Source organism: Entelurus aequoreus, linkage group LG21 (assembly GCF_033978785.1).
Source record: "Entelurus aequoreus isolate RoL-2023_Sb linkage group LG21, RoL_Eaeq_v1.1, whole genome shotgun sequence".
NCBI lineage: Eukaryota > Metazoa > Chordata > Actinopteri > Syngnathiformes > Syngnathidae > Entelurus > Entelurus aequoreus.
Window position 1 is genome coordinate 37,971,860 of NC_084751.1, and position 25,183 is coordinate 37,997,042.

A 25,183-nucleotide genomic window follows, 5' to 3' on the forward strand; every position below is an offset into this window, starting at 1 on the left:
GACATGCTCTCCCTGAGAGAGCATGAGAAGGTTGAGGTGGGCGGGGTTGGGGGGGCTGCGGGGTTGAGGTGGGGGGGGGGGTGTATTGTAGAGTCCCGGAAGAGTTAGTGCTGCAAGGGGTTCTGGGTATTTGTTCTGTTGTGTTTATTGTTGTGTTACGGTGCGGATGTTCTCCCGAAATGTGTTTGTCATTCTTGTTTGGTGTGGGTTCACAGTGTGGCGCATATTTGTAACAGTGTTAAAGTTGTTTATACGGTCACCCTCAGTGTGACCTGTATGGCCGTTGACCAATTATGCCTTGCATTCACTTGTGTGTGTGAAAAGCTGTAGATATTATGTGAGTGGGCCGGCACGCAAAGGCAGTGCCTTTAAGGTTTATTGGCGCTCTGTACTTTTCCCTACGTCTGTGTACCACCCCGTACAGCGGCGTTTTAGTCATAAATTTTACTTTTTGAAACAGATACCGATAATTTCCGATATTGCATTTTAAAGCATTTATCGGCCGATAATATCGGACATCTCTAATTTTGACAAAATAATAGAATGGAAAATGACACAATATGTTACTGCATATTTAAGCAGACTCAATTAGGAGTCTTTGTTTGTTTACTTACTACTAAACGACAAGTTGTCTTGTATGTTGACTATTTTATTTAAGGACTAAATTGCAATAAGAAACATATGTTTAATGTACCGTAAGATTTTTTGTTAAAATACAGCCAATAATGCAAGGTATCGGGACAACACTACATTACTACACTACATGTTAACCTAGTGTTGTCCCGATACCAATATTTTGGTACCAAGACCAAAATGAATTTCGTACTATGATACTTTTTAAAATTAAGGGTTTTACAAACAAAATTGATTATAGGCTTTATTTTACCAGAAAATGTTGTTTCTTATTGCACTCAAAGAACAATTTTAGAACACTAAAATAAAATGGTACTAAATAACATAGTGCACATACTAGACTACTTCTCTTTTAGTAGTAAGTAAGCAAACGTGTTACAAAGACACCTAATTTCAACTTCATTGTAGCACTGACTATAAATGGCTCTTGTACTTGGTATCGTCACAGTCGGTATTTGTATAGAGCCACATTTGTTTACATTCAGGTAGTTAGCTATTGAATGTGTTTGATTAAAATGGATCCCCATTAGTTGCTGCAACACAGTAGCCACTAATCTTCCTGGGGTCCATCAGACAAGACAATAACATCTAAACAAAAACTTAACAATACATAGAAAACACACCCATTGACAGTACTATGAAACATCAATTAGAAACAGGTCACAGAATAAAAGGGGGAAAAAAACAGTTGTTAGTGTAATACCAGAGCAGTGGCTTTGTGGTAAGTGTCCGCCCTGAGACTGGAAGGTTATAAATGATAAATGGGTTATACTTGTATAGCGCTTTTCTACCTTCAAGGTACTCAAAGCGCTTTGACAGTATTTCCACATTCACCCATTCACACACACATTCACACACTGATGGAGGGAGTTGCCATGCAAGGCGCTACCAGCACCCATCAGGAGCAAGGGTGAAGTGTCTTGCCCAAGGACACAACGGACGTGACTAGGATGGTAGAAGGTGGGGAGTCATACCAAAGACTACAAAACATGGGACCCGTTGCCACCATGTTTGGCACTTAGCATTAAGGGTTACAATTGAGGGTTAAATCACCACAATGATTCCCGAGCGTGGCGCACGCTGCTGCTCACTGCTCCCTTCACCCCCCAGGGGGTGAACATGGGGATGGGTCAAATGCAGAGGACAAATTCCACCACACCTAGTGTGTGACAATCGTTTGGGACTTTAACTTTATCTCTTTTAGCTTGTTATTAACACCATTGATATTATTTGACTGTTTTAAAACAGGAGGCAGCCTACTCCACTGGAAATCAGCTTTGTACAACACCATTTTTTGCATGTTCTTGCACTTGGTACTACAATGTATCCATCAGTCTGTTGTCTAGTGGAGTGTCTGTGTCTGTTACAGATATTATATTTTAGTAAGGGTGTAATGGTACACAAAAATTTTGGTTCGGTACGTACCTCGGTTTAAAGGTCACGGTTCGGTTCATTTTCGGTACAGTAAGAAAACAACAACATATACATTTTTTGGTTATTTATTTACCAAATTTGTAAACAATGGCTTTATCCTTTTAACATTGGGAACACTATAATAATTATGCCCACGTTAATCAACATTAAACTGCCTCAAGTAGTTGCTCAGATTAAATAAAATGACAAAATTTTCTTCTACTTATAAAAAGTGCAACATTGAACAGTTTCAAGTCAACTCATCATCCTTAATTTATTACAGCATTTGGGAAGCCTGTAGTTGATTTATTATGTAAATCTTATATTTTTATAAACATGTGATAGCAGGGACCCTGCCATTCAAAACTAGGCTGCTGCATTACTAATGATTAATGTAACTATAGCTGAAACAACGGTACAATAGCAATAGGAGAGACTATTCATCCCTGAACACCATGGAGTTCATGTAGGCTTAATGATGTAGTTACATTATTATATCAACTATCAGAGACAGAAACTCTTCATTTAACATAATGTCCTTTTTTGCTGCTTCAACACAGCTCAATCAATACAGAAAAAGGTAAAGTGAAATAACAGACAGGGCTTTGCTGTCCGTAACACGCACACACCGCAAGTTGAGCTAACGTTACGCTAAAAGCGAATTAGCCTTCACCTCAAACCAGGACTGTGAGCGAGCTGAGCTGCCTTTTATATTTCTTGAAGGTCAACATAGTGATGTTACTAGTAGTTGACTGGGAGGTGTTTATTATCATTTGGGGAGAGTCCGCTGCCTGATGCTTACCTGCTAAACGCTAAGGACTGACTACATGCGCTCTGAATACGCACTGCTGATTGGCTGTTACCGCTCTGAATACGCACTGCTGACTGGCTGTTACCGCTCTGTTTGTAACCAATCAGATGGTTGTGTGGGTGGGACAATGCTGGGTGCTGTGTAGAGTACTGACAGAAACAGAGACAGAAGGAAGCGGAGGCGGCTACTTAATATGTTCGTGTGGAACCTCGTTCGGTACACCTCCGAACCGAACCCCCGTACCGAAACGGTTCAATACAAATACACGTACCGTAACACCCCTATATTTTAGTGTAAGATTTTTGGCCTCGCTGTTTTATGAATAGTAGTATACCACAGCTTTGATGCTTTCAGTGACAATCTACAATGTAAATAGTCATGGAAATAAAGAAAGCACATTGAATAAGAAGGTGCGTCCAAACTTTTGGCCTGTACTGTACATTGTAATGTTCTCATATACACATTTATTACAGCCGCATCATTTCTTGCAAAATGCAGGTCGAGAAGCCTTGAGCATAGAGAACATTTCCCAACTTCCATGGCAACATTTTGGCCAAACTGGGAACCAAAAACAGGATGAAACCATTCACTAATTCAGACTATAGTGGAGGTTGGATCTCCTTCTTGCGTAATAATGAGGCGCATGTGTAAGTGTGTGTGAAATACAGAGAGGGAAAGGCAGTGATAGAATGTATAAGTGATGGGGGGAAAAAAATGTTTGCATTTAGTTTCTTATGTGTTCATATTGGCTGTCCTGCAGAGCACACTTCTAATGTTGCATGTATATAACTCTTGCTAATAAGGCTTATTTGGATAGCTAGGAATTAGAATAGAGTGGGTGTGTAAGGGCCAAGAGTTGTGTTTTCTTGTTGGTCTGGTTGGTTAACTGTCTGCACTGGAGTCAAGGGAAAGAATGTGGGGCCCATTAAAGACAATAAAAGAGACTGAGAAATACTGAGAGAGAGAGAGAGAGAGAGAGAGAGGGTGTGTGTGGACGTGTGGTATATGTGAATGAGGACCTACAGATTTGCATCTACTGCACATATGTCAGAGTCAAGGCCCGCGGGCCATATCCGGCCCGCGAGAAGGTTTTTTACGGCCCTTGGGATGATCTTGATTTATTATTAGAACCGGCCCGCAGACCGCAGATCTTTTACACGCACCAAGCGGATGCCGGTCCAAGGTTCCGAAAGGGGGCGAGCGGCCCGCCGGGACGCGCCTGCCGGCCGAAGGGCTGCAGCCCGGCCGTCAGTCGCGGAGCCCGCCGTGCCACGCGCGCCAAGGGGGCGGGCCGAAACCCGGCCCCGAGGCCCTGAGACTTCTGCTTTGTTTCCCCAAACCGCGCGTCACCGCCGGGCCCGCACCACCGTCGGGCTGCAGCCCGAGCGTCGGTGGCGGAACCCGTCATGTGTCGCGCGCGCCAAGCGGAGCGGGGGGGTCAAGCGGGCCGAAACCCGCAGGCCACCCCCTCACCACGAGGCCCTGAGACTTCTGCGTTTGACCCCTACGCGCGGCCCGTCGGGACGCGCCCGCCGTCAAGCCACGAGGGCCAGCCGTCGGGTCGCGGAGCCCGCCGTGCCACGCGCGCCAAGGGGCGGGCCGAAACCAGCGGGGGGTTTCGGGCACCCAACTCGCCTCCCTCCCACGGAGGGAGGAGGGGGGTTTAATGTGAACATTACTGTGCAATCACATATTTAGAGTTTTTACTCAATTCAAGTTTAAAAGTTAAAGTTTAATATTTGTTTTCACTGCATGTTACTTCTCCTTAAACAAAGTGTTGTTTTTGATTTATAGATTTTTGCACTTTATTTTATTGTATTTCAATTTAATTATATTTTAAAAATATTTCAGTTGAGTGGATGATAGAAAATTGCTATTATTGTTTTTTTCTTTGAAGTAAATTTAGCCCACTTTTGCTAAAATAGAAAATATAGGCTACTGATGGTGCCTTGGATACCGGTTTCTTTCATTTAATGTTCATGTTATGGGGATTTTTATATAAAGGAAATTTGTCTTTTGTGTCTGTTGAAAATTAAAGATTACTGACAGAGCCATAAGAAAATATTGCTTTATTTATCTGATCATATTGGAATATATTTGTTAGGTTTTCAGTAGGTTCAATTAGGTTCACTAGACTATATGCGTCATTTAAAAATTTTTCAATGAACATTCGAACAGTCCGGCCCTCGGCTTGTAGCTAAATTTTTTATTTGGCCCTCCGTCCATTTGACTTTGACACCCCTGATCTACTGTATCTACTGTACTTCGTACGTTGTCTTGACTGTCAAAACTGTCAGAATTACAAAACCTCAGGCAGGAAATACTGTACTTTCTTTCGCCCTAAAAACAGGAATAACTACAATTTGAAAAGTAATATATACAGTCAGTGCCAGGACAAAACATTAGGTACACTTACTATACAAGACAGGTGCACATACTGAGTCACACTGTCATTCACATAATTTAAGCAATAAATGGGTTATACTTGTATAGCGCTTTTCTACCTTCAAGGTACTCAAAGCGCTTTGACACTATTTCCACATTCACCCATTCACACACTGATGGCCGGGGCTCCCATGCGAGGCCCTAACCGCGACCCATCAGGAGCAAGGGCGAAGTGCCTTGCTCAAGGACACAACGGACGTGACGAGGTTTGGTAGAAGGTGGGGATTGAACCAGGAACCCTCAGGTTGCGGGCACGGCCACTCTACCAACTGCGCCACGCCGTCCCCAATACATGTTTGTGTGTTTGTGGTTCGCAGTGCAAAAAACTTTAGGTATTTCTAAATATATATATATATATTTCTAAATATATATATATATATATATATATATATATATATATATATATATATATATATATATATATATATATATATATATTAGTATTAGGGTTGTCCCGATACCAATATTTTGGTACCGGTACCAAAATGTATTTCGATACTAAATAAAGGGGACCACAAAAAATGGCATTATTGGCTTTATTTTAACAAAAAAAATCTTACGGTACATTAAATAAATGTTTCTTATTGCAATCGAAGAACAATGTTGGCCTTAAATAAAATAGTGAACATACAAGACAACTTGTCTTTTAGTAGTAAGTAAGCAAACAAAGGCTCCTAATTTGGTTGCTGACAAATGCAGTAACATATTGTGTCATTTTCCATTCTATTATTTTGTCAAAATTATAAAAGACAAGCTGTAACAATTGATTATTAATCCACTTGTTCATTTACTGTTAATATCTGGTTATTTTCTGTTTTAAAATGTTCTATCTGCACTTCTATTCAAATGTAATAATCACTTATTCTTCTGTTGTTTGATACTTTACATTAGTTTTGGGTGATACCACAAATTTAGGTATCGTTCCGATACAATGTAGTTACAGGATCATATTCAAAGTCCTCATGTGTCCAGGGACATATTTACTCAGTTTATAAACATACAATTTTTTATTATTTTTTTTAAAAGGAAAAAAGATTTTGTGACTATAAAAAAATATAGATGTAATCATAGTAGTATCGACTAGATACGCTATTGTACTTGGTATCATTACAGTGGATGTCAGGTGTAGATCCACCCATGGCATTTGTTTACATTCATGTACACCACTTTTTAGCACCGTTTTTGATTCATTAGTACTGCGATACTATCCTAGTACTGGTATACCATAAAACGCTAATTAGTATTAAACCCATATATATCAAAATCACCTATTTTCAGTATTCAACCATGATTCTATTTTAATTAACAGTTTGTCAAACTTAGCATTATTGTTTTTAGTGAGGGCAGTTTTTTTGATACAGGTCGTGTTCCTAACGTTAAAGGGGTCCTATAATGCCAATCGACTTTTTCGAATTTGAGACGATAAAGACATATTTTGCCTTGGTTACGTCAGCGAATAGCTCCATATATCGTAGAGGATTACCAAAAAAGCTTTGCGCAAGTTCCTAACATTTATTCTATAATCCAAAGTTGTAGTTAACACGCGAAGTCCCAGAGAAGGGTCAATTGACATTTTTACCTAGAAAACACACAAGAGGGTCATTTGACCCCTAGTCCCCCCTGTGGACACTCCTTTTGTTATGAAAATGTGGCTGTTAGTGGCACACGGCAGGGGGCCACTTGAGCCTGTGTGGGGGAGGGGACCTTACAGCTCAAGCTTTAGTTCTGAGGTAGGTTGTGTGTGTTTTTGCAAGGATCAACAGAATGAAGGGATCAACACTCTGACATTTATTGTTAAAAAAAATACAAAACAAAACATATTTACAAAGAATGAAAAAGCAACTGTTTTCCCAGTTTTGGTGTGGAGGGTTGTTGCAGAAGCAATTGTTATTTTTGTGTGCCAAAAATAGTTTAAAAAAAAAAATTTACAAAGAAAAAAGCATATTTACAAAGAATGAAAAACCATGTCCATGTAAACGTGACTGACATACATTTGAGCAGTCACTCACAATCCTGGCACTGCCATTGCTCCTTTCGGCATTTCCCACATGTATAATTTTTCTGTCTACCTAGACAAACTGCCCCTAACAGCCTCATTACCATAACAAAATGAGTGATTAGTGTATTCGGGAAAAGCGTCGGGCCAAATGACCCCTCTCTGGGTCTTCTAGGTAGACAGAAAAATGCTGGGACTTCTAGTGTTAATAGGTTCCCATTTTTTTCTCTGTCCTCCTGTTGTGGGGCAGACTGGCTCGTACATGCACATGCATGTTAAAATCATCCGATGTTGCCATTTCTAATAAAAAGCAGGGCATAGTTCAGAGCTGGGCAAATATTTTGACTCGGGGGCCACAATGAGATAAAAAAAATGTGTCTGGGGGGCCAATGTGTATGTGTGTCTAAATGATATATACACATTTAGCTGTAGAAATATGCTGTACAGTATGTGTGTTTGGGTCCCTTTTGTCAGGAACACTAATACCAAAAGTCCCAATGTCTGATAGAGTTCTAAAAACAAACCACCTCAAAAAGACGGAATGGAACTTTACAGTTTTTTACTGAATGGTACAACCAAAATGCACATGAAAATAAAGAAAGTGGGATTTACAATATTAACTATGAACAATAAAACACTGAATATTAACATTATTTACGCATCGCTCCTATTTCTACTTCTTAGACCAGCTCCTCGATAGACATCTTTTGCAATCAAGCAAAACACAACAAAAATATAACAAACAAAATATGAATGCAAAGTGTAGTAAACAATATGATATATTATCACTTTTATGCAGAAATTTGTTGTAAAAATCTGCTTCCGCATCCGTTCTGACACACGCGTTTCGGGCTGGCTGCTCTGAAAACAAACCCCGCCCACTCTGCTTTATTCCTCGAGCTGCTGTGACGTAGATTACTGTAATAACACCTATAACACTCAAAAGTGCATATTTCAACCATTGAAATACTTTTTAATAGTTCAAGACTTACGGTAATTTAAAAACAGCACTGCACATCATAATGGCGGCGACAGTTTTGATGTTAAAGGTCTAAAAAAATTATGTAGAACGTCCGGCGGACCGGATTGAAAACCTTAATGGGCCATATTTTGCCTTGGTCTGGCATAGTTCTAACTTATATCCGTCAGTAGACTCGATATGGAAGCTCTAGAAACTACAACATGTCTGGCGGGGTGGAGACGCAGTCGAAGGGTTATTGGCCTCGAGGAGAACTTTGGTAAATAAGACCGCCCAAAAAACGGTCAGTAAGCGGTTTGAAGATGTACTGTAAAACATAGTCTATGCAACATTTTTACCAAAGCACCACCATTACATGTTATGTAGATCACAATGAAGTGTTTAAATCAGGTGTGTCAAACTCATTTTAGATCGGGGGGCCACATGGAGAAAAATCTACTCCCAAGTGACATCACAAGGACAAAAATAAGACCTTCTGGAGGAAAGTTATGTGGTCAGATGAAACACAAATGTAGCGGTTTGTCCACAATACCCAGTAATATGTTTGGAGGAGAAAAGGTGAGGGCTTTAATCCCAGGAACATCATTCCGACTGTCAATCATGTTGGTGGTAGTATTATGCTCTGGGCCTGTTTTGCTGCCAATGGAACTGATGCTTTACAGAGAGTAAATGGGACAATGAAAAAGGAGGATTACCTCCAAATTCTTCAGGACAACCTAAATCATCAGCCCGGAGGTTGTGTCTTAGGCGCAGTTGGTGTTCCAACAGGACAATGGCCCCAAACACACGTTCAAAAGTGGTAAAGGAATGGCTAAATCAAAATGAAAGTTTTAGAATGGCTTTTCCAAAGTCCTGACTTAAACGTGTGGACAATGCTGAAGAAACAAGTCCATGTCAGAAAAACCAACAAATTAAGCTGAACTGCACTAATTTTGTCAAGAGGAGTGGTCAAAAATTCAACCATAGGCTTGCCAGAAGCTTGTGGATGGCTACCAAAAGCGCCTTATTGCAGTGAAACTTGCCAAGGGACATGTGACCAAATATTAACATTGCTGTATGTATACTTTTGACCCAGCAGATTTGCCCACATTTTTAGTAGACCCATAATAAATTCATAAAAGAACCAAACTTCATTAAAGTTTTTTGTGAGCAACAAGTATGTGCTCCAATCACTCTATCAAAAAAAATAAGAGTTGTAGAAATGATTGGAAACTCAAGACAGCCATGACATTATGTTCTTTACAAGTGTATGTAAACTTTTGATCGTATGTAGCATCATCTACAAAGATACAAATAATTGCTATTGCGACATCCAGTGGACACATTTAGAACAGCTGTTTCTTTCATTCAAAAATTTCAGGTTCATTTTTATACTTAGCAAACTGTTAGAATAATTGTTTCTAAATTATCACAAAAACTTTGTGTTACATTGAGGGTCTGGTGAGAAGACAAAAGCTGTCTTTGAAACCTACCAAGAGTAAGGCTCGTAAAACTCCACTGTGTAGGGGGGGAAGCAAGATGAAGGTGTTCCTGTGTTCTTTCATGTATGGTAATCAACAGAAAGATATTGTTCTAACCCAAGGACTTCAAAGCGGAGAAAAGACAGGATCTGCACAATTTCCAGACGACCTCTTTTTGAACCTCCTTTTTGAACTGGTTTACGACCTTTTCTCTGAACTTTTTGCGACCTTTGTCTTTTGGAAACAGCGGTGGCCATGTGGTCGGGGAGGGTCCAAAATAAAAGAAGGAGGCGTGCAATATTTTGGCAGAGCGTGCTGAGATACTGTGCAAGTGTACAGTGTACAGACGACTCTCCTCAATATTGAGTCCAAATTGAATTCTGTCTCTGTTTAATTCTTTGCCTCTTGTCTTGTTTAATAGATGTCATCAGTGTTTGAACCTGACACAAACTCATCCCGCGGGCCGGATAAAACCTGTTCGCGGGCCCGATCCGGCCCTCGGGCCGTACGTTTGATACCCTTGCTTTAAATGATAATACGACAGGGTACTTGGGCGAAGACGAGCAAGAAAAAAAAGAGGCAAAAAGAGCCTAAGGCAGAATTTGACATGTTATCTAACAGCTGATAGCAAGTTGAATTTCAACATTCCCCAACTTGGGAAGACACTTTCACTTGTACTAAGTACTGACTTTGCAACCGAGCGATGACACCGTGACAATGCTTTACCTTCAGAATGTAGCGTGATGGCTCGGAAGCATTTTCTTTTTTTCTTTTTTTTACACGCATGCCCGCCTGTCACCGACATGATGGTTTTACGGCCGCCATGATTGTATTGTGATCATTTTACAGCCTTCCGCAAATGCAATCTGTTGGAACACTAAACTAAACCTGCGTGTGCCGTAGCGTGTTCCGACAGAACCTTGTTAAAAGCTTACATGTCCAAGTAGGAAAAGGTAGAAATGAAATTGAAAATGTCAAGAGTTGGCCGCATTGCACCTGGCGGAGCCGATTCAAGGCTCTGTTTTTTTGTTGTTGTTACAGATTCAAGATATGACTTGTTTGAGAAACCAACTGTATTCCTGACATGTCCTGTTTAGCTTACACCAATTTGCCCTGAAAATTTGTGTCAAAATATTTACCGTAAAACGCCTGAGAGAAATTTGGGGATTATGAATTATAAGAAAATTGTTCACAAATACCTGTAAGTTGTTATCGAAATAATAGGGCGAAATGTACAATTTTGAAATACAGTGGTACCTCTTTTTTTTTTTACATTAATATTAGGGAGGATCCTATTAAGATTTGATGTTGCCGATTCCGATCATCCATGAGTGAGATCATATCAATATCATTATGAGTGAGTGAAATTAGTTTATTTCGGTCATATAATCAACTATTTTATGTGATCAATGTAACAGCACAGATTACACAGATACACACACAAAAAGAAAAAGAATGACCGAAAAAAGAATAGGCTGAAGCAAAGGCTTATATTAGCCTATCCTATACATTCACGAAAAATTAAATTGCCTGGTACATCAACGTTTAAAAAAATCAATGGGATGAAAGTAATCGTTGCTATATTTTCTAATTTTCCATCATTTCACCTTTCAAAGCTTTCTTAAACCTTAACAAAGAACTACATGTCTTCAACTCATCACTGAGCTTGTTCCACCATCTAACTCCTGAAACTGAAATACATTTGTATTTTATATTCCTTCTTACTATACATATTTCAAAAATCAATATCCCCCGTAAATTATAGTTTTCTCCTCTTAATTTAAATAACCTAAGAATACAAGACGGAAGGCTGTTGTTCTTTACTCGAAACATAATTTACATTCTTTTTAAAAACACAATACCTGAAAATTTTAACACATTAGAACTTATGAATAATGGATTGGTAGGTTGATAGTAGCACCCTTTGTGTATTATTCTAATTACCCTTTTTTGAAGTTTAATTTTTGGGTCTACAGTATTTTTGTTTTATAAACATTTCCCTAACTCTAACCCTAACCCTAACCATAACCAAAACCCTAACCCCATGTGTCTTACTTTCTAAAGAATAGCAATGGATTTGGATATGTTTCCCTTTATATATTCAATCTGCGGTTTCCAACATAATTTATGATAAATTATTATTCCCAAAAACAATCAATTTCCACTTGATTTCATTTAAGTGTTGCTTCACAATTTGTCCTTGCACCACTAAACACCATTAATTTAGTTTTGTTATCATTGAATGATAACTTATTAATATCAAACCATTTTTTTAGCTGAAGCAACTCAACCTTTATTATCCTCATTACTTCCTTCAAGTCTTCCCCTGAACGATATACATTTGTTTCATCTGCAAACAATCAATTTCAATTTATTAGATACTAAACAAATATCATTTAAATAAAGTATGAATAACTTAGGTACCGTCCAACTACAGGGCCTTGTGGAACCTTGCAAGTTACTCTTCTTGGCTGTGATTTACCGTATTTTTCGGAGTTTAAGTCTCTCCGGAGTATAAGTCGCACCTGCCGAAAATGCATAATAAAGAAGGAAAAAAACATATATAAGTCGCACTGGAGTATAAGTCGCAGTTTTGGGGGAAATTTATTTGATAAAACCCAACACCAAGAATAGACTTTTGAAAGGCAATTTAAAATAAATAAAGAATAGTGAACAACAGGCTGAATAAGTGTACGTTATATGAGGCATAAATAACCAACTGAGAACGTGCCTGGTATGTTAACGTAACATATTATGGTAAGAGTCATTCAAACAACTATAACATATAGAACATGCTATACGTTTACCAAACAATCTGTCACTCCTAATCGCTAAATCCCATGAAATCTTATACGTCTAGTCTCTTACGTGAATGAGCTAAATAATATTATTTGATATTTTACGGTAATGTGTTAATAATTGCACACATAAGTCGCTCTTGAGTATAAGTTGCACCCCAGGCCAAAATATGAAAAAAAAACTGTGACTTATAGTCCGAAAAATACGGTAGTCTCATTAATTTCCACATTTTGAGATCTATTACATAAATAACTACTTATTATTATGATTATCCATCACATGTATTACCTGTACATTTTCCAATGTATCTATCGTGAATGCTATTGACAATTTAACAAAATAAACAACGTCTAAACTAATTCCTTATTTGCTTTTATTAAATACAATTGTTTGAGAAAAACAAACTCAATAGAACACAACTAAACAACATTTATATCTAATGGGGTTGTACAGTATACCGGTATTAGTATAGTACCGTGATACTAATGAATCATATTCGGTACTATACCGCCACTAAAAAGTACCGGTCCCCCACCCCCTGGCAAATTTACCAAATTGGTGGTATCAACAGAAGAATAAGTGATTATTACATTTTAACAGAAGTGTAGATAGAACATGTTAAAATAGAAAGTAAGCAGATATTAATTAAGTAGATTAATCATTCATTTTCTACCACTTGTCCTTAGTAATTTTGACAAAATAATGGAATGGAAAATGACACAATATGTTACTGCATATGTCAGCAGACTAATTAGGAGCCTTTGTTTGCTTACTTACTACTAAAAGACAAGTTGTCTTGTATGTTCACTGTTTTATTTAAGGACAAACTTGCAATAAGAAACATATGTTTAATGTACCCTAAGATTTTTTGTTAAAATAAAGCCAATAATGACATTTTTTGTGGTCCCCTTTATTTACAAAACTACCAAAAAGTACCGAAATACATATCTGCACAACACTAATATCTACTATCTGCTACTCATTTAAACCCTTTGGTATTTGCCGTCAAATTATTCCCAGAGTTTGTAAAAATTAACATAAACAACAAAAACATATTTTAGGAAAATACAAATATTAATCTATCGGGGCGGCGTGGCTCAGTTGGGGAGAGTGGCCGTGCCTGCAACTTGAGGGTTCCAGGTTCGATCTCCGCTTCCGCCATTCTATCCACTGCACTTTACCCACCTGCTCCCAGTGCCACCCACGCTGGTTTGAATGTAGCTTAAAGAGGTAGATAATGGGTTTCAATATGTAAAGCGCTTTGAGTCTCTAGAGAATAGCGCTATATAAATATAATTCGCTTCACTATCTGACCCATCCAGTATCGATCATATGGATACTATAGCCTTAATACCGACACCACCAATTTAGGGATCAATCCGCCTTCCTCTTACGTGTCATGTACTCATTGTGGCAATGCGGACACAGCAACAGTTGTTATATTATGCTCTTTCTACACTCTTATTTTGAAAATTCCCTGTTAGTAGCTGCTTACTTTCTGCTGCAAAGGGGTTCCATCTACACTTCTTAAAGTTTACTAGGCACTTTTTTCTTTCTGTTGTTTCAATCTAGGCTGCTATTTGCATGCCTGCTCCTGACTTTCTTTTGGTGTCTACACATGTTTCGCCTTGTCCTCCAGTGATAATGTTACTCACGATACTAAGAAATGCAGTTTAGTTTAGACAGCCGCACCACACTGTGTATGGAGACATATAATTAGCTGTTAGTTGCTTGTCAGCCAAATGCGGTTGGCATTAAAAGCCATTATTAATCAGCAATGGCCAATCACATACCCTTTCTTCAAAATCGGCCGATAAATCGGCACATCCCTAATCAATATGCTGTCTTGATTATTGAACGGCCAAACAAATGCATGTAACAAGCTAGTCCATTAATTTGTGTATCATTCCATGGAACTAAGTGTCTAAACAAATACATCTGCACTTTGGTAACTCAGATTTTTTAATTCAGTATAACCTTAAAACAATCTACTGGGGGCCAAAAAAAATTGTGTTGACTAATCCATGTCTTTCATCATTTATATCTATTTGACATTGTTTTTCCGTGTACATTGTACAACTATACTATTTATTTACGGTGTATATTTTTGGGTGTCTGAAACAGATTAATTAGTTTTACATATTTTTCTTGTTTTTTGTACGATTTGGTATTCGTCAGACATTTCAGAACAAATAGTTACCAAAAAGCCAGGTACCACTGTATTTGATCAATATTTGTGTCCATGTAATTGCTGCTGTTGCGATAATTAGAAGTAGTATCAATAGTAGTAGTTGAGGTAGGGAGGTATTTTTAGTGTCATCATTTTCTTGTTTACCTTGCACAAATGCCATGTTTTACATTAAAACTGTGACTTAATAACATTAAAAAAAAAAGTACTGTATTTTCCGGACAATAAGGCACACTTAAAATCCTGTTTTTTCTTCTCAAAACTGGACAGTGCGCCTTATAAGCCGGTGCGTCTAATGTTAGGAATAAGTTTAGTTGAGCTTACGCACCTCGAAGGTATTTTATTTGGTACATGGTGTAATGATAAGTGTGACCAGCAGATAGCAGTCAGACATAAGAGATATGTGAAGACAACACTATGATGGCAATATGTCTCAAGTAAACACCACCAACATTTTAAATGTTCCATTGAAAATGTAAAACATTACACACGGCGCTCAAAAATATATCAAAATGTTTTACTACAACTTTGGTAAGCTATGAAGCCGCACCGCTTGAATAATTGTCGGCGCATTAAACATACGAGTATTATTATGGTGTGTGTATAAGGTAAGACATATGATCTGGCGTTTTGTTTCGCAATATTATGCATAAGCAACTTTTTTTTAACTTCTGGTACCTGCTGATCTGTCAGTAAACTCGCCATGAAAGCGCTAAAACATACCGGTGTAGTGAGTTTACATTATTTACCCAAGGAACTTTAGTTATTAAAATTCCAGTCGAACGTTTTTTCACGGGACACATTTCCTGTGTTGTTGTTTGCGAATGAGGAAACAACTCCAAACTACACCGCTAAAACAAAGATGACGGGGAGAAGACGCTGTCGAAGGTGAGCCACGTAAATAAGACCGCCCACAAAACGGTGAATCTGGAAACGACTGTCAGAAAGCGGCTTCAAAATGATCTGTAAAACATAATCCATGCAACATTTTGACCAAAGAACCACGATCACATGTTATGTAGACCACAAGGAAGTGTTTTCCATTTAGAAAAAAATAATAATAATATGACTCCTTTAATGCGCCTTATAATCCGGTGCGCCCTATGCTCTGGAAAATACGGTATGTTGCACTTATTCTCAAGAATAACAGTAACAGTTGGTTGGGGGCCGCATAATAAATGAAAATGACATAACATCACAAAATAACAACATGTTTTGAGTGCCTCACAAGAAATATTTTCTCTGGGTTGGCTCAAATATACATATAATTTATGATATTTGTTATTCATCTACCCCAGTGTTTTTTACCCAAGATATGTGTTGTTTCACGTGCAGCTTAAGTAAAGGACATCCACACAGCTGAGGTTAAGATAAAGACTTTTTTTTTTGTCTTATCGGTGCACAGAGCAGAGTACAGTCAGGCTCGCCCTTTGACTCAACATAGTGTGGAGCACTGAGAAAACAATAGAACAAGACATATTTTTTTAAGAAAGGGACGGTCTGCTGAGTATCTTGCTAAAAAGAAACAACTAACTAATGTGATCTACAACATTGATCAAACACATGGTGCAACATTCTACTATCTGATCACTATAGTGCTAATGACACCACTATCACCTTTGCAGGGTTGATGGCACTGTAAAAGATTGCTTCAAGGCAGGGGTGTCAAACTCATTTTAGTTCAGGGGGCCACATGGAGGAAAATCTACTCCCAAGTGGGCCGGAAAGGTAAAATCACGGCACGATAACTTAAAAATAAAGACAACTTCATATTGTTTTCTTTGTTTAAAAAATAGAGAAAGCACATTTATGAAATTGTACAAATCATAATGTTGTTGTTTAGTTACACTAACATGTTGCGGTTAATAGCGTTTAGGGCTGCAACTAACAACTACTTTGATCATCGATTAATCTGTCGATTATTACTTCGATTAATCGATTAATACTCGGATAAAAGAGACAAACTACATTTCTATCCTTTCCAGTATTTTATTGGGGGAAAAAACAGCATACTGGCACCATACTTATTTTGATTATTGTTTCTCAGCTGTTTGTAAATGTTGCAGTGTGATGTGTGATAATGTTCATCAGTCAACTCATTGGTGTTAATTTTCAATCTATCAAGATAAAAAATATATATCAAAATCAAATTACAGGATGTTATTCATGTAGTTTGATCATTTTCCGTCATGTTGTTTATTTTGTACATATGTAGCATCATTTACAAAGATACAAATAATTGCTATTGCGACATCCGGTGGACACATTTAGAACAGCAGTTTCTTTCATTGAAAAATTTCAGGTACATTTTTATACTTAGCTAACTCATCCCGCGGGCCGGATAAAACCTGTTCGCGGGCCTGACCCGGCCCTCGGGCTCTATCTTTGACACCCGTGCTTTAAGGCCAATATACATTCAGCAAAATGAAGTAGCATTATTTGCATTTTGGATACAGATGTTGACATTAATTTAAAATAGCAAGGACAGTGAGGGTGTACTGCATGAGAGGTATAAGGTGTTCACACAAGTTACTATACAGTATTTCCACCGGGGGTGTCAAACTCATTTTAGATCGGGGGCCACATGGAGAAAAATCTACTCCCAAGTGGGCCGGACGATAACTTAAAAATAAAGACAACTTCAGATTGTTTTCTTTGTTTAAAAACAGAACAAGCACATTCGGAAATTGTACAAATCATTATGTTGTTGGGTTTTTTTTTACAATTAACTGTTGCGGTTAATAGTATATATCAGGGGTGACAAACGTACGGCCCCAGGGCCGCATCAGGCCCGCAAACAGGTTTTATTCGAGTTAGCTAAGTATAAAAATGTACCTGAATTTTTTCAACAAAAGAAACAGCTGTTCTAAATGTGTCCACTCCATGACGCAATAGCAATTATTTGTATCTTTGTAGATGATGCTACATATGTACACAATAAACTACATGATATTAGTACATCAGTCAAGGAAAATGATCAAACTACATAAATAACTTTCTGTAATTTGATTTTAATTAGAGATGTCCGAAAATATCGGACTGCCGATATTATTGGCCGATAAATGCTTTAAAATGTAATATCGGAAATTATCGGTATTGGTTTCCAAAAGTAAAATTTATGACTTTTTAAAACGCCACTGTACGGAGTGGTACACGGACGTAGGGAGAAGTACAGAGCGCCAATAACCGGCCCAATCACATAATATCTACGGCTTTTCACACACACACAAGTGAATGCAACGTATACTTGGTCAACAGCCATACAGGTCACACTGAGGGTGGCCGTATAAACAACTTTAACAGTGTTACAAATATGTGCCACACTGTGAACGCACACCAAACAAGGATGACAAACACATTTCGGGAGAACATCCACACCGTAACACAACATAAACACAACAGAACAAATACCCAGAACCCCTTGCAGCACTAACTCTTCCAGGACGCTACAATATACACCCCCGCATCAACCCCCCCCCCCCCCCCCCCCACATCAACCTCCTCATGCATGAGCATGAGCATGTCCCAAATTCCAAGCTGCTGTTTTGAGGCATGTTAAAAAAAATAATGCACTTTGTGACTTCAATAATAAATATGGCAGTGCCATGTTGGCATTTTTTTCCACATAACTTGAGTTGATTTATTTTGGAAAACCTTGTTACATTGTTTAATGCATCCAGCGGGGCATCACAACAAAATTAGGCATAATAATGTGTTAATTTCACGACTGTATATATCGGTATCGGTATATATCGGAATCGGTAATTAAGAGTTGGACATTATCGGACATCTCTAAGTATTATTATGGTGTGTGTATAAGGTAAGACATATTATCTGGCGTTTTGTTTCGCAGTATAATGCAAAAGCAACTTTTTTTTACCTTCTGGTACCTGCATTTGGGATCTGTAGAAGTCCTAAAAAATCTGCAAATTTCAGGTACATTTTTATACTTAGCTAACTCATCCTGCGGGCCGGATAAATCCTGTTCGCGGGCCCGATCCGGCCCCCGAGCCGTACGTTTGACACCCCTGCTTTAAGGCCAATATACACTCAGCAAAATCAAGTAGCAATATTTACATTTTTGGTAAAAGATGTTGACATGCATTTAAAATAGCAAGGCCAGTGAGGGTGTACTGCATAATAAGTTACTGTAGAGCAGGGATGTCAAACTCGTTTTTATTGAGGGCCACATGGCAGTTATGGCTGCCATCAGAGGGCCGCTTGTAACAGCGAATAATGTATGAATTTGCCTCTGGATTTCATTATTAATTATATAAATTGTTTTAAGTAGACCGTCGATTTTACAGTAAAATCTTTACATTTACAAAATGTTACTGTAAAATATAGTGGGGGTTTTTTGGGGTTTTTTTACAGCATTTTACGGTACATGGAAAAACAGTTTTTTGGGGGGGGGTTTACAGAAAAATCTGGCAGCTTAGTTGCCAGAATTTTGGTGTTGAATGTACAGTGTTTTTTTTTACAACATTATATTGTGAATGGAAAAACAGTACAAGTTTTTTTTTTTTCATTCTGGCATCTTAGCTGCCAGTTGTTCTGCCGTAAAAACAAATGTACTGTCTTTCAATTTACAGTAAAAACAATTATCGTAGATTGTAAAGTCAAAAACTGGCAGATCAACAGAATTTTATTGAAAAAAATGTTTTAGTTCATTTCAATTTACAGTAAAATGCTGTAAAGGACAACGTAAAATGTATTGTCATTTTTATTAACTTGATGGGTAGTTTGCTATTAAGTTACTGTATTTTTTGGACTATTAGTCGCAGTTTTTTTCATAGTTTGGGCGGGGGTGCAACTTATACTCAGGAGCGACTTATGTGTGAAATTATTAACACATTACCGTAAAATATCAAATAATATTATTTAGCTCATTCACGTAAGAGACTAGACGTATAAGATTTCATGGGATTTAGCGATTAGGAGTGACAGATTGTTTGGTAAACGTATAGCATGTTCTATATGTTATAGTTATTTGAATGACTCTTACCATAATATGTTACGTTAACATACCAGGCAAGTTCTCAGTTGGTTATTTATGCCTCATATAACGTACACTTATTCAGCCTGTTGTTCACTATTATTTATTTATTTTAAATTGCCTTTCAAATGTCTATTCTTGGAGTTGGTTTTTATCAAAGAAATTTCCCCCAAAAATGCGACTTATACTCCTGTGCTACTTATATGTTTTTTTCCTTCTTTATTATGCATTTTCGGCGACTTTTTTCTCCGGAGCGACTTATACTCCGAAAAATACGGTAAGTATTTTTATTTTGACAAAAACAAGTTTGGAAAGTATGATAATATGCTGTAATATTTGTTGCAATATTGGATACTATTAAAGTTTAAAATGTATCCAATTTCAAGCAGTACATTTACTTTTTCTGTCAAAATTTAAAAAATCAATTACATTTAGAGAGAAAATATTAAGCATTTTATTGACACATATCTTTTCCAGGTGTTTGCGGGCCCGATAAAATTATGTCGCGGGCCAGATCTGGCCCCCGGGCCTTGAGTTTGACACCAGTGCTGTAGAGTATTTACACTTGATTGATTGATTGATTGAAATTTGTATTAGTAGATTGCACAGTACAGTACATACTCCGTACAATTGACCACTAAATGGTAACACCCCCAATAAGTTTTTCAACTTGTTTAAGTCGGGGTCCACGTTAATCAATTCATGGTAGACGATTGTTTTGTTCAGTTATCAACTTTGAGACGACATAACTAACTTTTTTTCAACTGTTTACAGCAGGGGTCACCAACGCGGTGCCCGCGGGCACCAGGTGGCCCGTAAGGACCAGATGAGTAGCCCGCTGGCCTGTTCTAAAAATAGCTCAAATAGCAGCACTTACCAGTGAGCTGCCTCTAATTTTTAAATTGTATTTATTTACTAGCAAGCTGGTCTCGCTTTGCCCGACATTTTTAATTCTAAGAAAAACAAAACTCAAATAGAATTTGAAAATCCAAGAAAATATTTTAAAGACTTGGTCTTCACTTGCTTGAATAAATTCTTTTTTGTTTTTACTTTGCTTCTTATAACTTTCAGAAAGACAATTTTAGAGAAAAAATACAACCTTAAAAATGATTTTAGGATTTTTAAACACATATACCTTTTTACCTTTTAAATTCCTTCCTCTTCTTTCCTGACAATTTAAATCAATATTCAACTAAATTTTTTTTTTTTATTGTAAAGAATAATAAATACATTTTAATTTGTTTTTTCGACGAAGAATATTTGTGAAATATTTCTTCAAACTTATTATGATTAAAATTCAAAAAAATTACTCTGGCAAATCTAGAAAATCTGTAGAATCAAATTTAAATCTTATTTCAAAGTCTTTTGAATTTCTTTTAAAATTTTTGTTCTGGAAAAGCTAGAAGAAATAATGATTTGTCTTTGTTACAAATATAGCTTGATCCAATTTGTTATATATTCTAACAAAGTGTAGATTGGATTTTAACCTATTTAAATCATGTCATCAAAATTCTAAAATTAATCTTAATCAGGAAAAATTACTAATGATGTTCAATAAATTATTTTTTTTATTTTTTCAAAAAGATTCGAATTAGCTAGTTTTTCTCTTCTTTTTATCGGTTGATTTTTTAATTTTAAAGAGTCGAAATTGAAGATAAACTATGTTTTTAAAATGTAATTGTCATTTTTTTCGTGTTGTATCCTCTTTTAAACCGTTCAATTAAGTGTAAATATCAGTAATTATTAATAATAACATAGAGTTAAAGGTAAATTGAGCAAATTGGCTATTTCTGGCAATTTATTTAAGTGTGTATCAAACTGGTAGCACTTCGCATTAATCAGTACCCAAGAAGTAGCTCTTGGTTTCAAAAAGGTTGGTGACCCCTGGTTTACAGTCTCTAGCGTCACTTTTTTTTTTTGGAACTTGTTGAACTTTGTTTGCAGTCAAGGTGTAAACAACGTCTTAGAAAGTTTGTAGTCACGTGTGACGTCAAAACCAGTCCGAACCGTCGCAGCTGTCAGGTTAAAAAGCCCTGAAAGAGAGTAAAGTTTAAAAACATCTTCTTACCAGTTAGTGGTTCCTCTTCGGCGCGCTGCTGCACAATGACAGGCTGCACTATTCCGCCTGACAGGAGTTCGCCTCGATGGGTGGCTCCCACGCTACACCTGCCGCATTCCGCCAGCGTAAAAAAAGTGCCTTCTTCCTTGGGTGGGTGGTGACGTCACTTGACGCATGCGCAGTAGGTGTCGCTCCGCCCGGAGGGAAGAGTGGCGGGAAAGTTGATTAATGAGAGTGAGTCGACTACAGCCGGTTGTCAAAACTAAACTCCCCTCTATGTCTTAATTTGTGCATGGAGCAGGGACATACAGACGAAATAGAGGATGATGGAGTCACGTTGATACATTTTGTCGTAATATAAAGGTAAAATACTGACTTTATCAACATACCGTTGATGCTAAAAGCAACCAATTTTAGGTCAATATATGCTAAGCGCTAGCCTAACAAAACGTCGCCATCTTAGATTTCTGTTATACAGTAGGCCAGTGGTTCTCAACCTTTTTTCAGTGATGTACCCCCTGTGAACATTGTTTTAATTCAAGTACCCCCTAATCAGAGCAAAGCATTTTTGGTTGAAAAAAAAAGATAAAGAAGTAAAATACAGCACTATGTCATCAGTTTCTGATTCATTAAATTGCATAACAGTGCAAAATATTGCTCATTTGTTGTGGTCTTTCTTGTACTATTTGGAAAAAAAGATATAAGAATAACTAAAAACTTTTTGAAAAATAAACAAGGGATTCAATTGTAAATAAAGGTTTCTACACATAGAAGTAATCATCAACTTAAAGTGCCCTCTTTGGGGATTGTAATAGAGATCCATCTGGATTCATGAACTTAAAGGCCTACTGAAATGAATTGTTTTTATTTAAACGGGAATAGCAGATCCATTCTATGTGTCATACTTGATCATTTCGCGATATTGCCATATTTTTGCTGAAAGGATTTAGTAGAGAAAATCGACGATAAAGTTCGCAACTTTTGCTCGCTGATTAAAAAAAAGCCTTGCCTGTACCGGAAGTAGCGTGACGTCACAGGAGCTAGTATTCCTCACAATTCCCCGTTGTTTACAATGGAGCGAGAGATTCGGAGCGACAAAGCGACGATTACCCCATTAATTTGAGCGAGGATGAAAGATTCGTAGATGAGGAACGTTACAGTGAAGGACTCGAGAGGCAGTGATGGACGTATCTTTTTTCGCTCTGACCGTAACTTAGGTACAAGCTGGCTCATTGGATTCCACACTCTCTCCTTTTTCTATTGTGGATCACGGATTTGTATTTTAAACCACCTCGGATACTATATCCTCTTGAAAATGAGAGTCGAGCACGCGAAATGGACATTTAAAGTGACTTTTATCTCCACGACAATACATCAGTGACACACTTAGCTACTGAGCTAACGTGATAGCATCGTTGTCAAATGAAGATAGAAACAAAAGAAATAAAACCCTGACTGGAAGGATAGACAGAAGATCAACAATACTATTAAACCATGTACATGTAACTACACGGTTAAAAATTATCAGCCTGGTAAGGCTTAACAATGCTGTTGCTAACGACGCTAAGGCTAATTTAGCAACTTAGCAACCGGACCTCACAGAACTATGATAAAAACATTAGCGCTCCACCTACGCCAGCCAGCCCTCATCTTCCCATCAACAGACGTGCTCACCTGCATTCCAGCGATCGACGGCGCGACGAAGGACTTCATCCGTGGGTTTGGCGGCAAGCATCGGCTAGGCGTAGTAAGTAGTCCTTGTTGTGTTGCTGTAAGTATTGTACTTAGCCGCTAATACACCGATCGATCCCACCTACAACGTTCTTCTTTGCAGCCTCCATTGTTCATTAAACAAATTGCAAAAGATTCACCAACACAGATGTCCAGAATACTGTGGAATTTTGTCGAAGAAAACAAGAGGTTTTTGTATCGGGTCGATGGGGTACAACCACTTCCGTGGATTTTGTGACGTCACGCGCATAAATCATATCCAAAGGAGTTTTTCAACCGGAAGTGTGGCGGGAATTTTAAAATTGCACTTTATAAGTTAACCCGGCCGTATTGGCATGTGTTTCAATGTTAAGATTTCATCATTGATATATAAACTATCAGACTGCGTGGTCGGTAGTAGTGGCTTTCAGTAGGCCTTTAATTCTAAACATTTCTTCACAAAAAAATAAATCTTTAACATCAATATTTATGGGACATGTCCACAAAAAATGTAGCTGTCAACACTGAATATTGCATTGTTGCATTTCTTTTCACAGTTCTTTTTGACAGACATTTTAAAAAAAATCTCACGTACCCCTTGGCATACCTTCAAGTACCCCTAGGGGTACGCATACCCCCATTTGAGAACCACTGCAGTAGGCGACAAAGCAATGTATTTGAGTATAACATATCTTATAATGTTATATAATGCTTAATGTCACATAATACTTCTAATTAGAGATGTCCGATAAGGTCTTTTTTGCCGATATCCCGATATTGTCTAACTCTTAATTACCGATTCTGATATCAACCGATACCGATACATACAGTCGTGGAATTAACACATTATTATGCCTAATTTTGTTGTGATGCCCCGCTGGATGCATTAAACAATGTAACAAGGTTTTCCAAAATAAATCAACTCAAGTTATGGAAAAAAATGCCAACATGGCACTGCCATATTTATTATTGAAGTCACAAAGTGCTTTTTTTTTTCTGACATGCCTCAAAACAGCAGCTTGGAATTTGGGACATGCTCTCCCTGAGAGAGCATAAGGAGGTTGAGGTGGGGGCGGAAGGGGGTAGCCGGGGTGTATATTGTAGCGTCCCGCAAGAGTTAGTGCTGCAAGGGGTTCTGGGTATTTGTTCTGTTGTGTTTATGTTGTGTTACGGTGCGGATGTTCTCCCAAAATGTGTTTGTCATTCTTGTTTGGTGTGGGTTCACAGTATGGCGCATATTTGTAACAGTGTTAAAGTTGTTTATACGGGCACCCTTAGTGTGACCTGTATGGCTGTTGACCAAGTATGCCTTGCATTCACTTGTGTGTGTGTAAAAAAACGCATATATTATGTGACTGGTCCGGCAAGCTGTTTGTATGGAAGAAAAGCGGACGTGATGACAGGTTGTAGAGGACGCTATAGGCAGTGCCTTTAAGGCACACCCCCAATATTGTTGTCCGGGTGCGAATCGGGAGAAATTCGGGAGAATTGTTGCCCCGGGAGATTTTCGGGAGTCTCCCTGGAAAATCGGGAGGGTTGGCAAGTATGGTTATACAGTTTGGGCGACAAAGCAATTTACTTTAGTATAACATATCTTATAATGTTATATAATGCTTAATGTCATATAGTACTTCTAATAATAGGCAGGGTGACCAGCACATCCATCCATCCATCCATTTTCTTCCGCTTATCCG

General features: G+C 38.0%; 1 protein-coding gene across 4 annotated transcripts in view; it reads right to left on the reverse strand.

Moving 5' to 3' along the window:
* Window positions 1-21,925, reverse strand: part of LOC133638731 (cingulin-like protein 1) — a 163,893-nt gene extending 141,968 nt beyond the window's left edge. For all 4 annotated transcript variants that reach the window (XM_062031628.1, XM_062031625.1, XM_062031629.1 and 1 more), the window contains exon 1: window positions 21,789-21,925. The gene's annotated coding sequence lies outside the window, so the exon portion shown is untranslated. The remainder of the gene's footprint in view (window positions 1-21,788) is intronic.
* Between the last annotated feature and the right edge of the window lie 3,258 nt (window positions 21,926-25,183).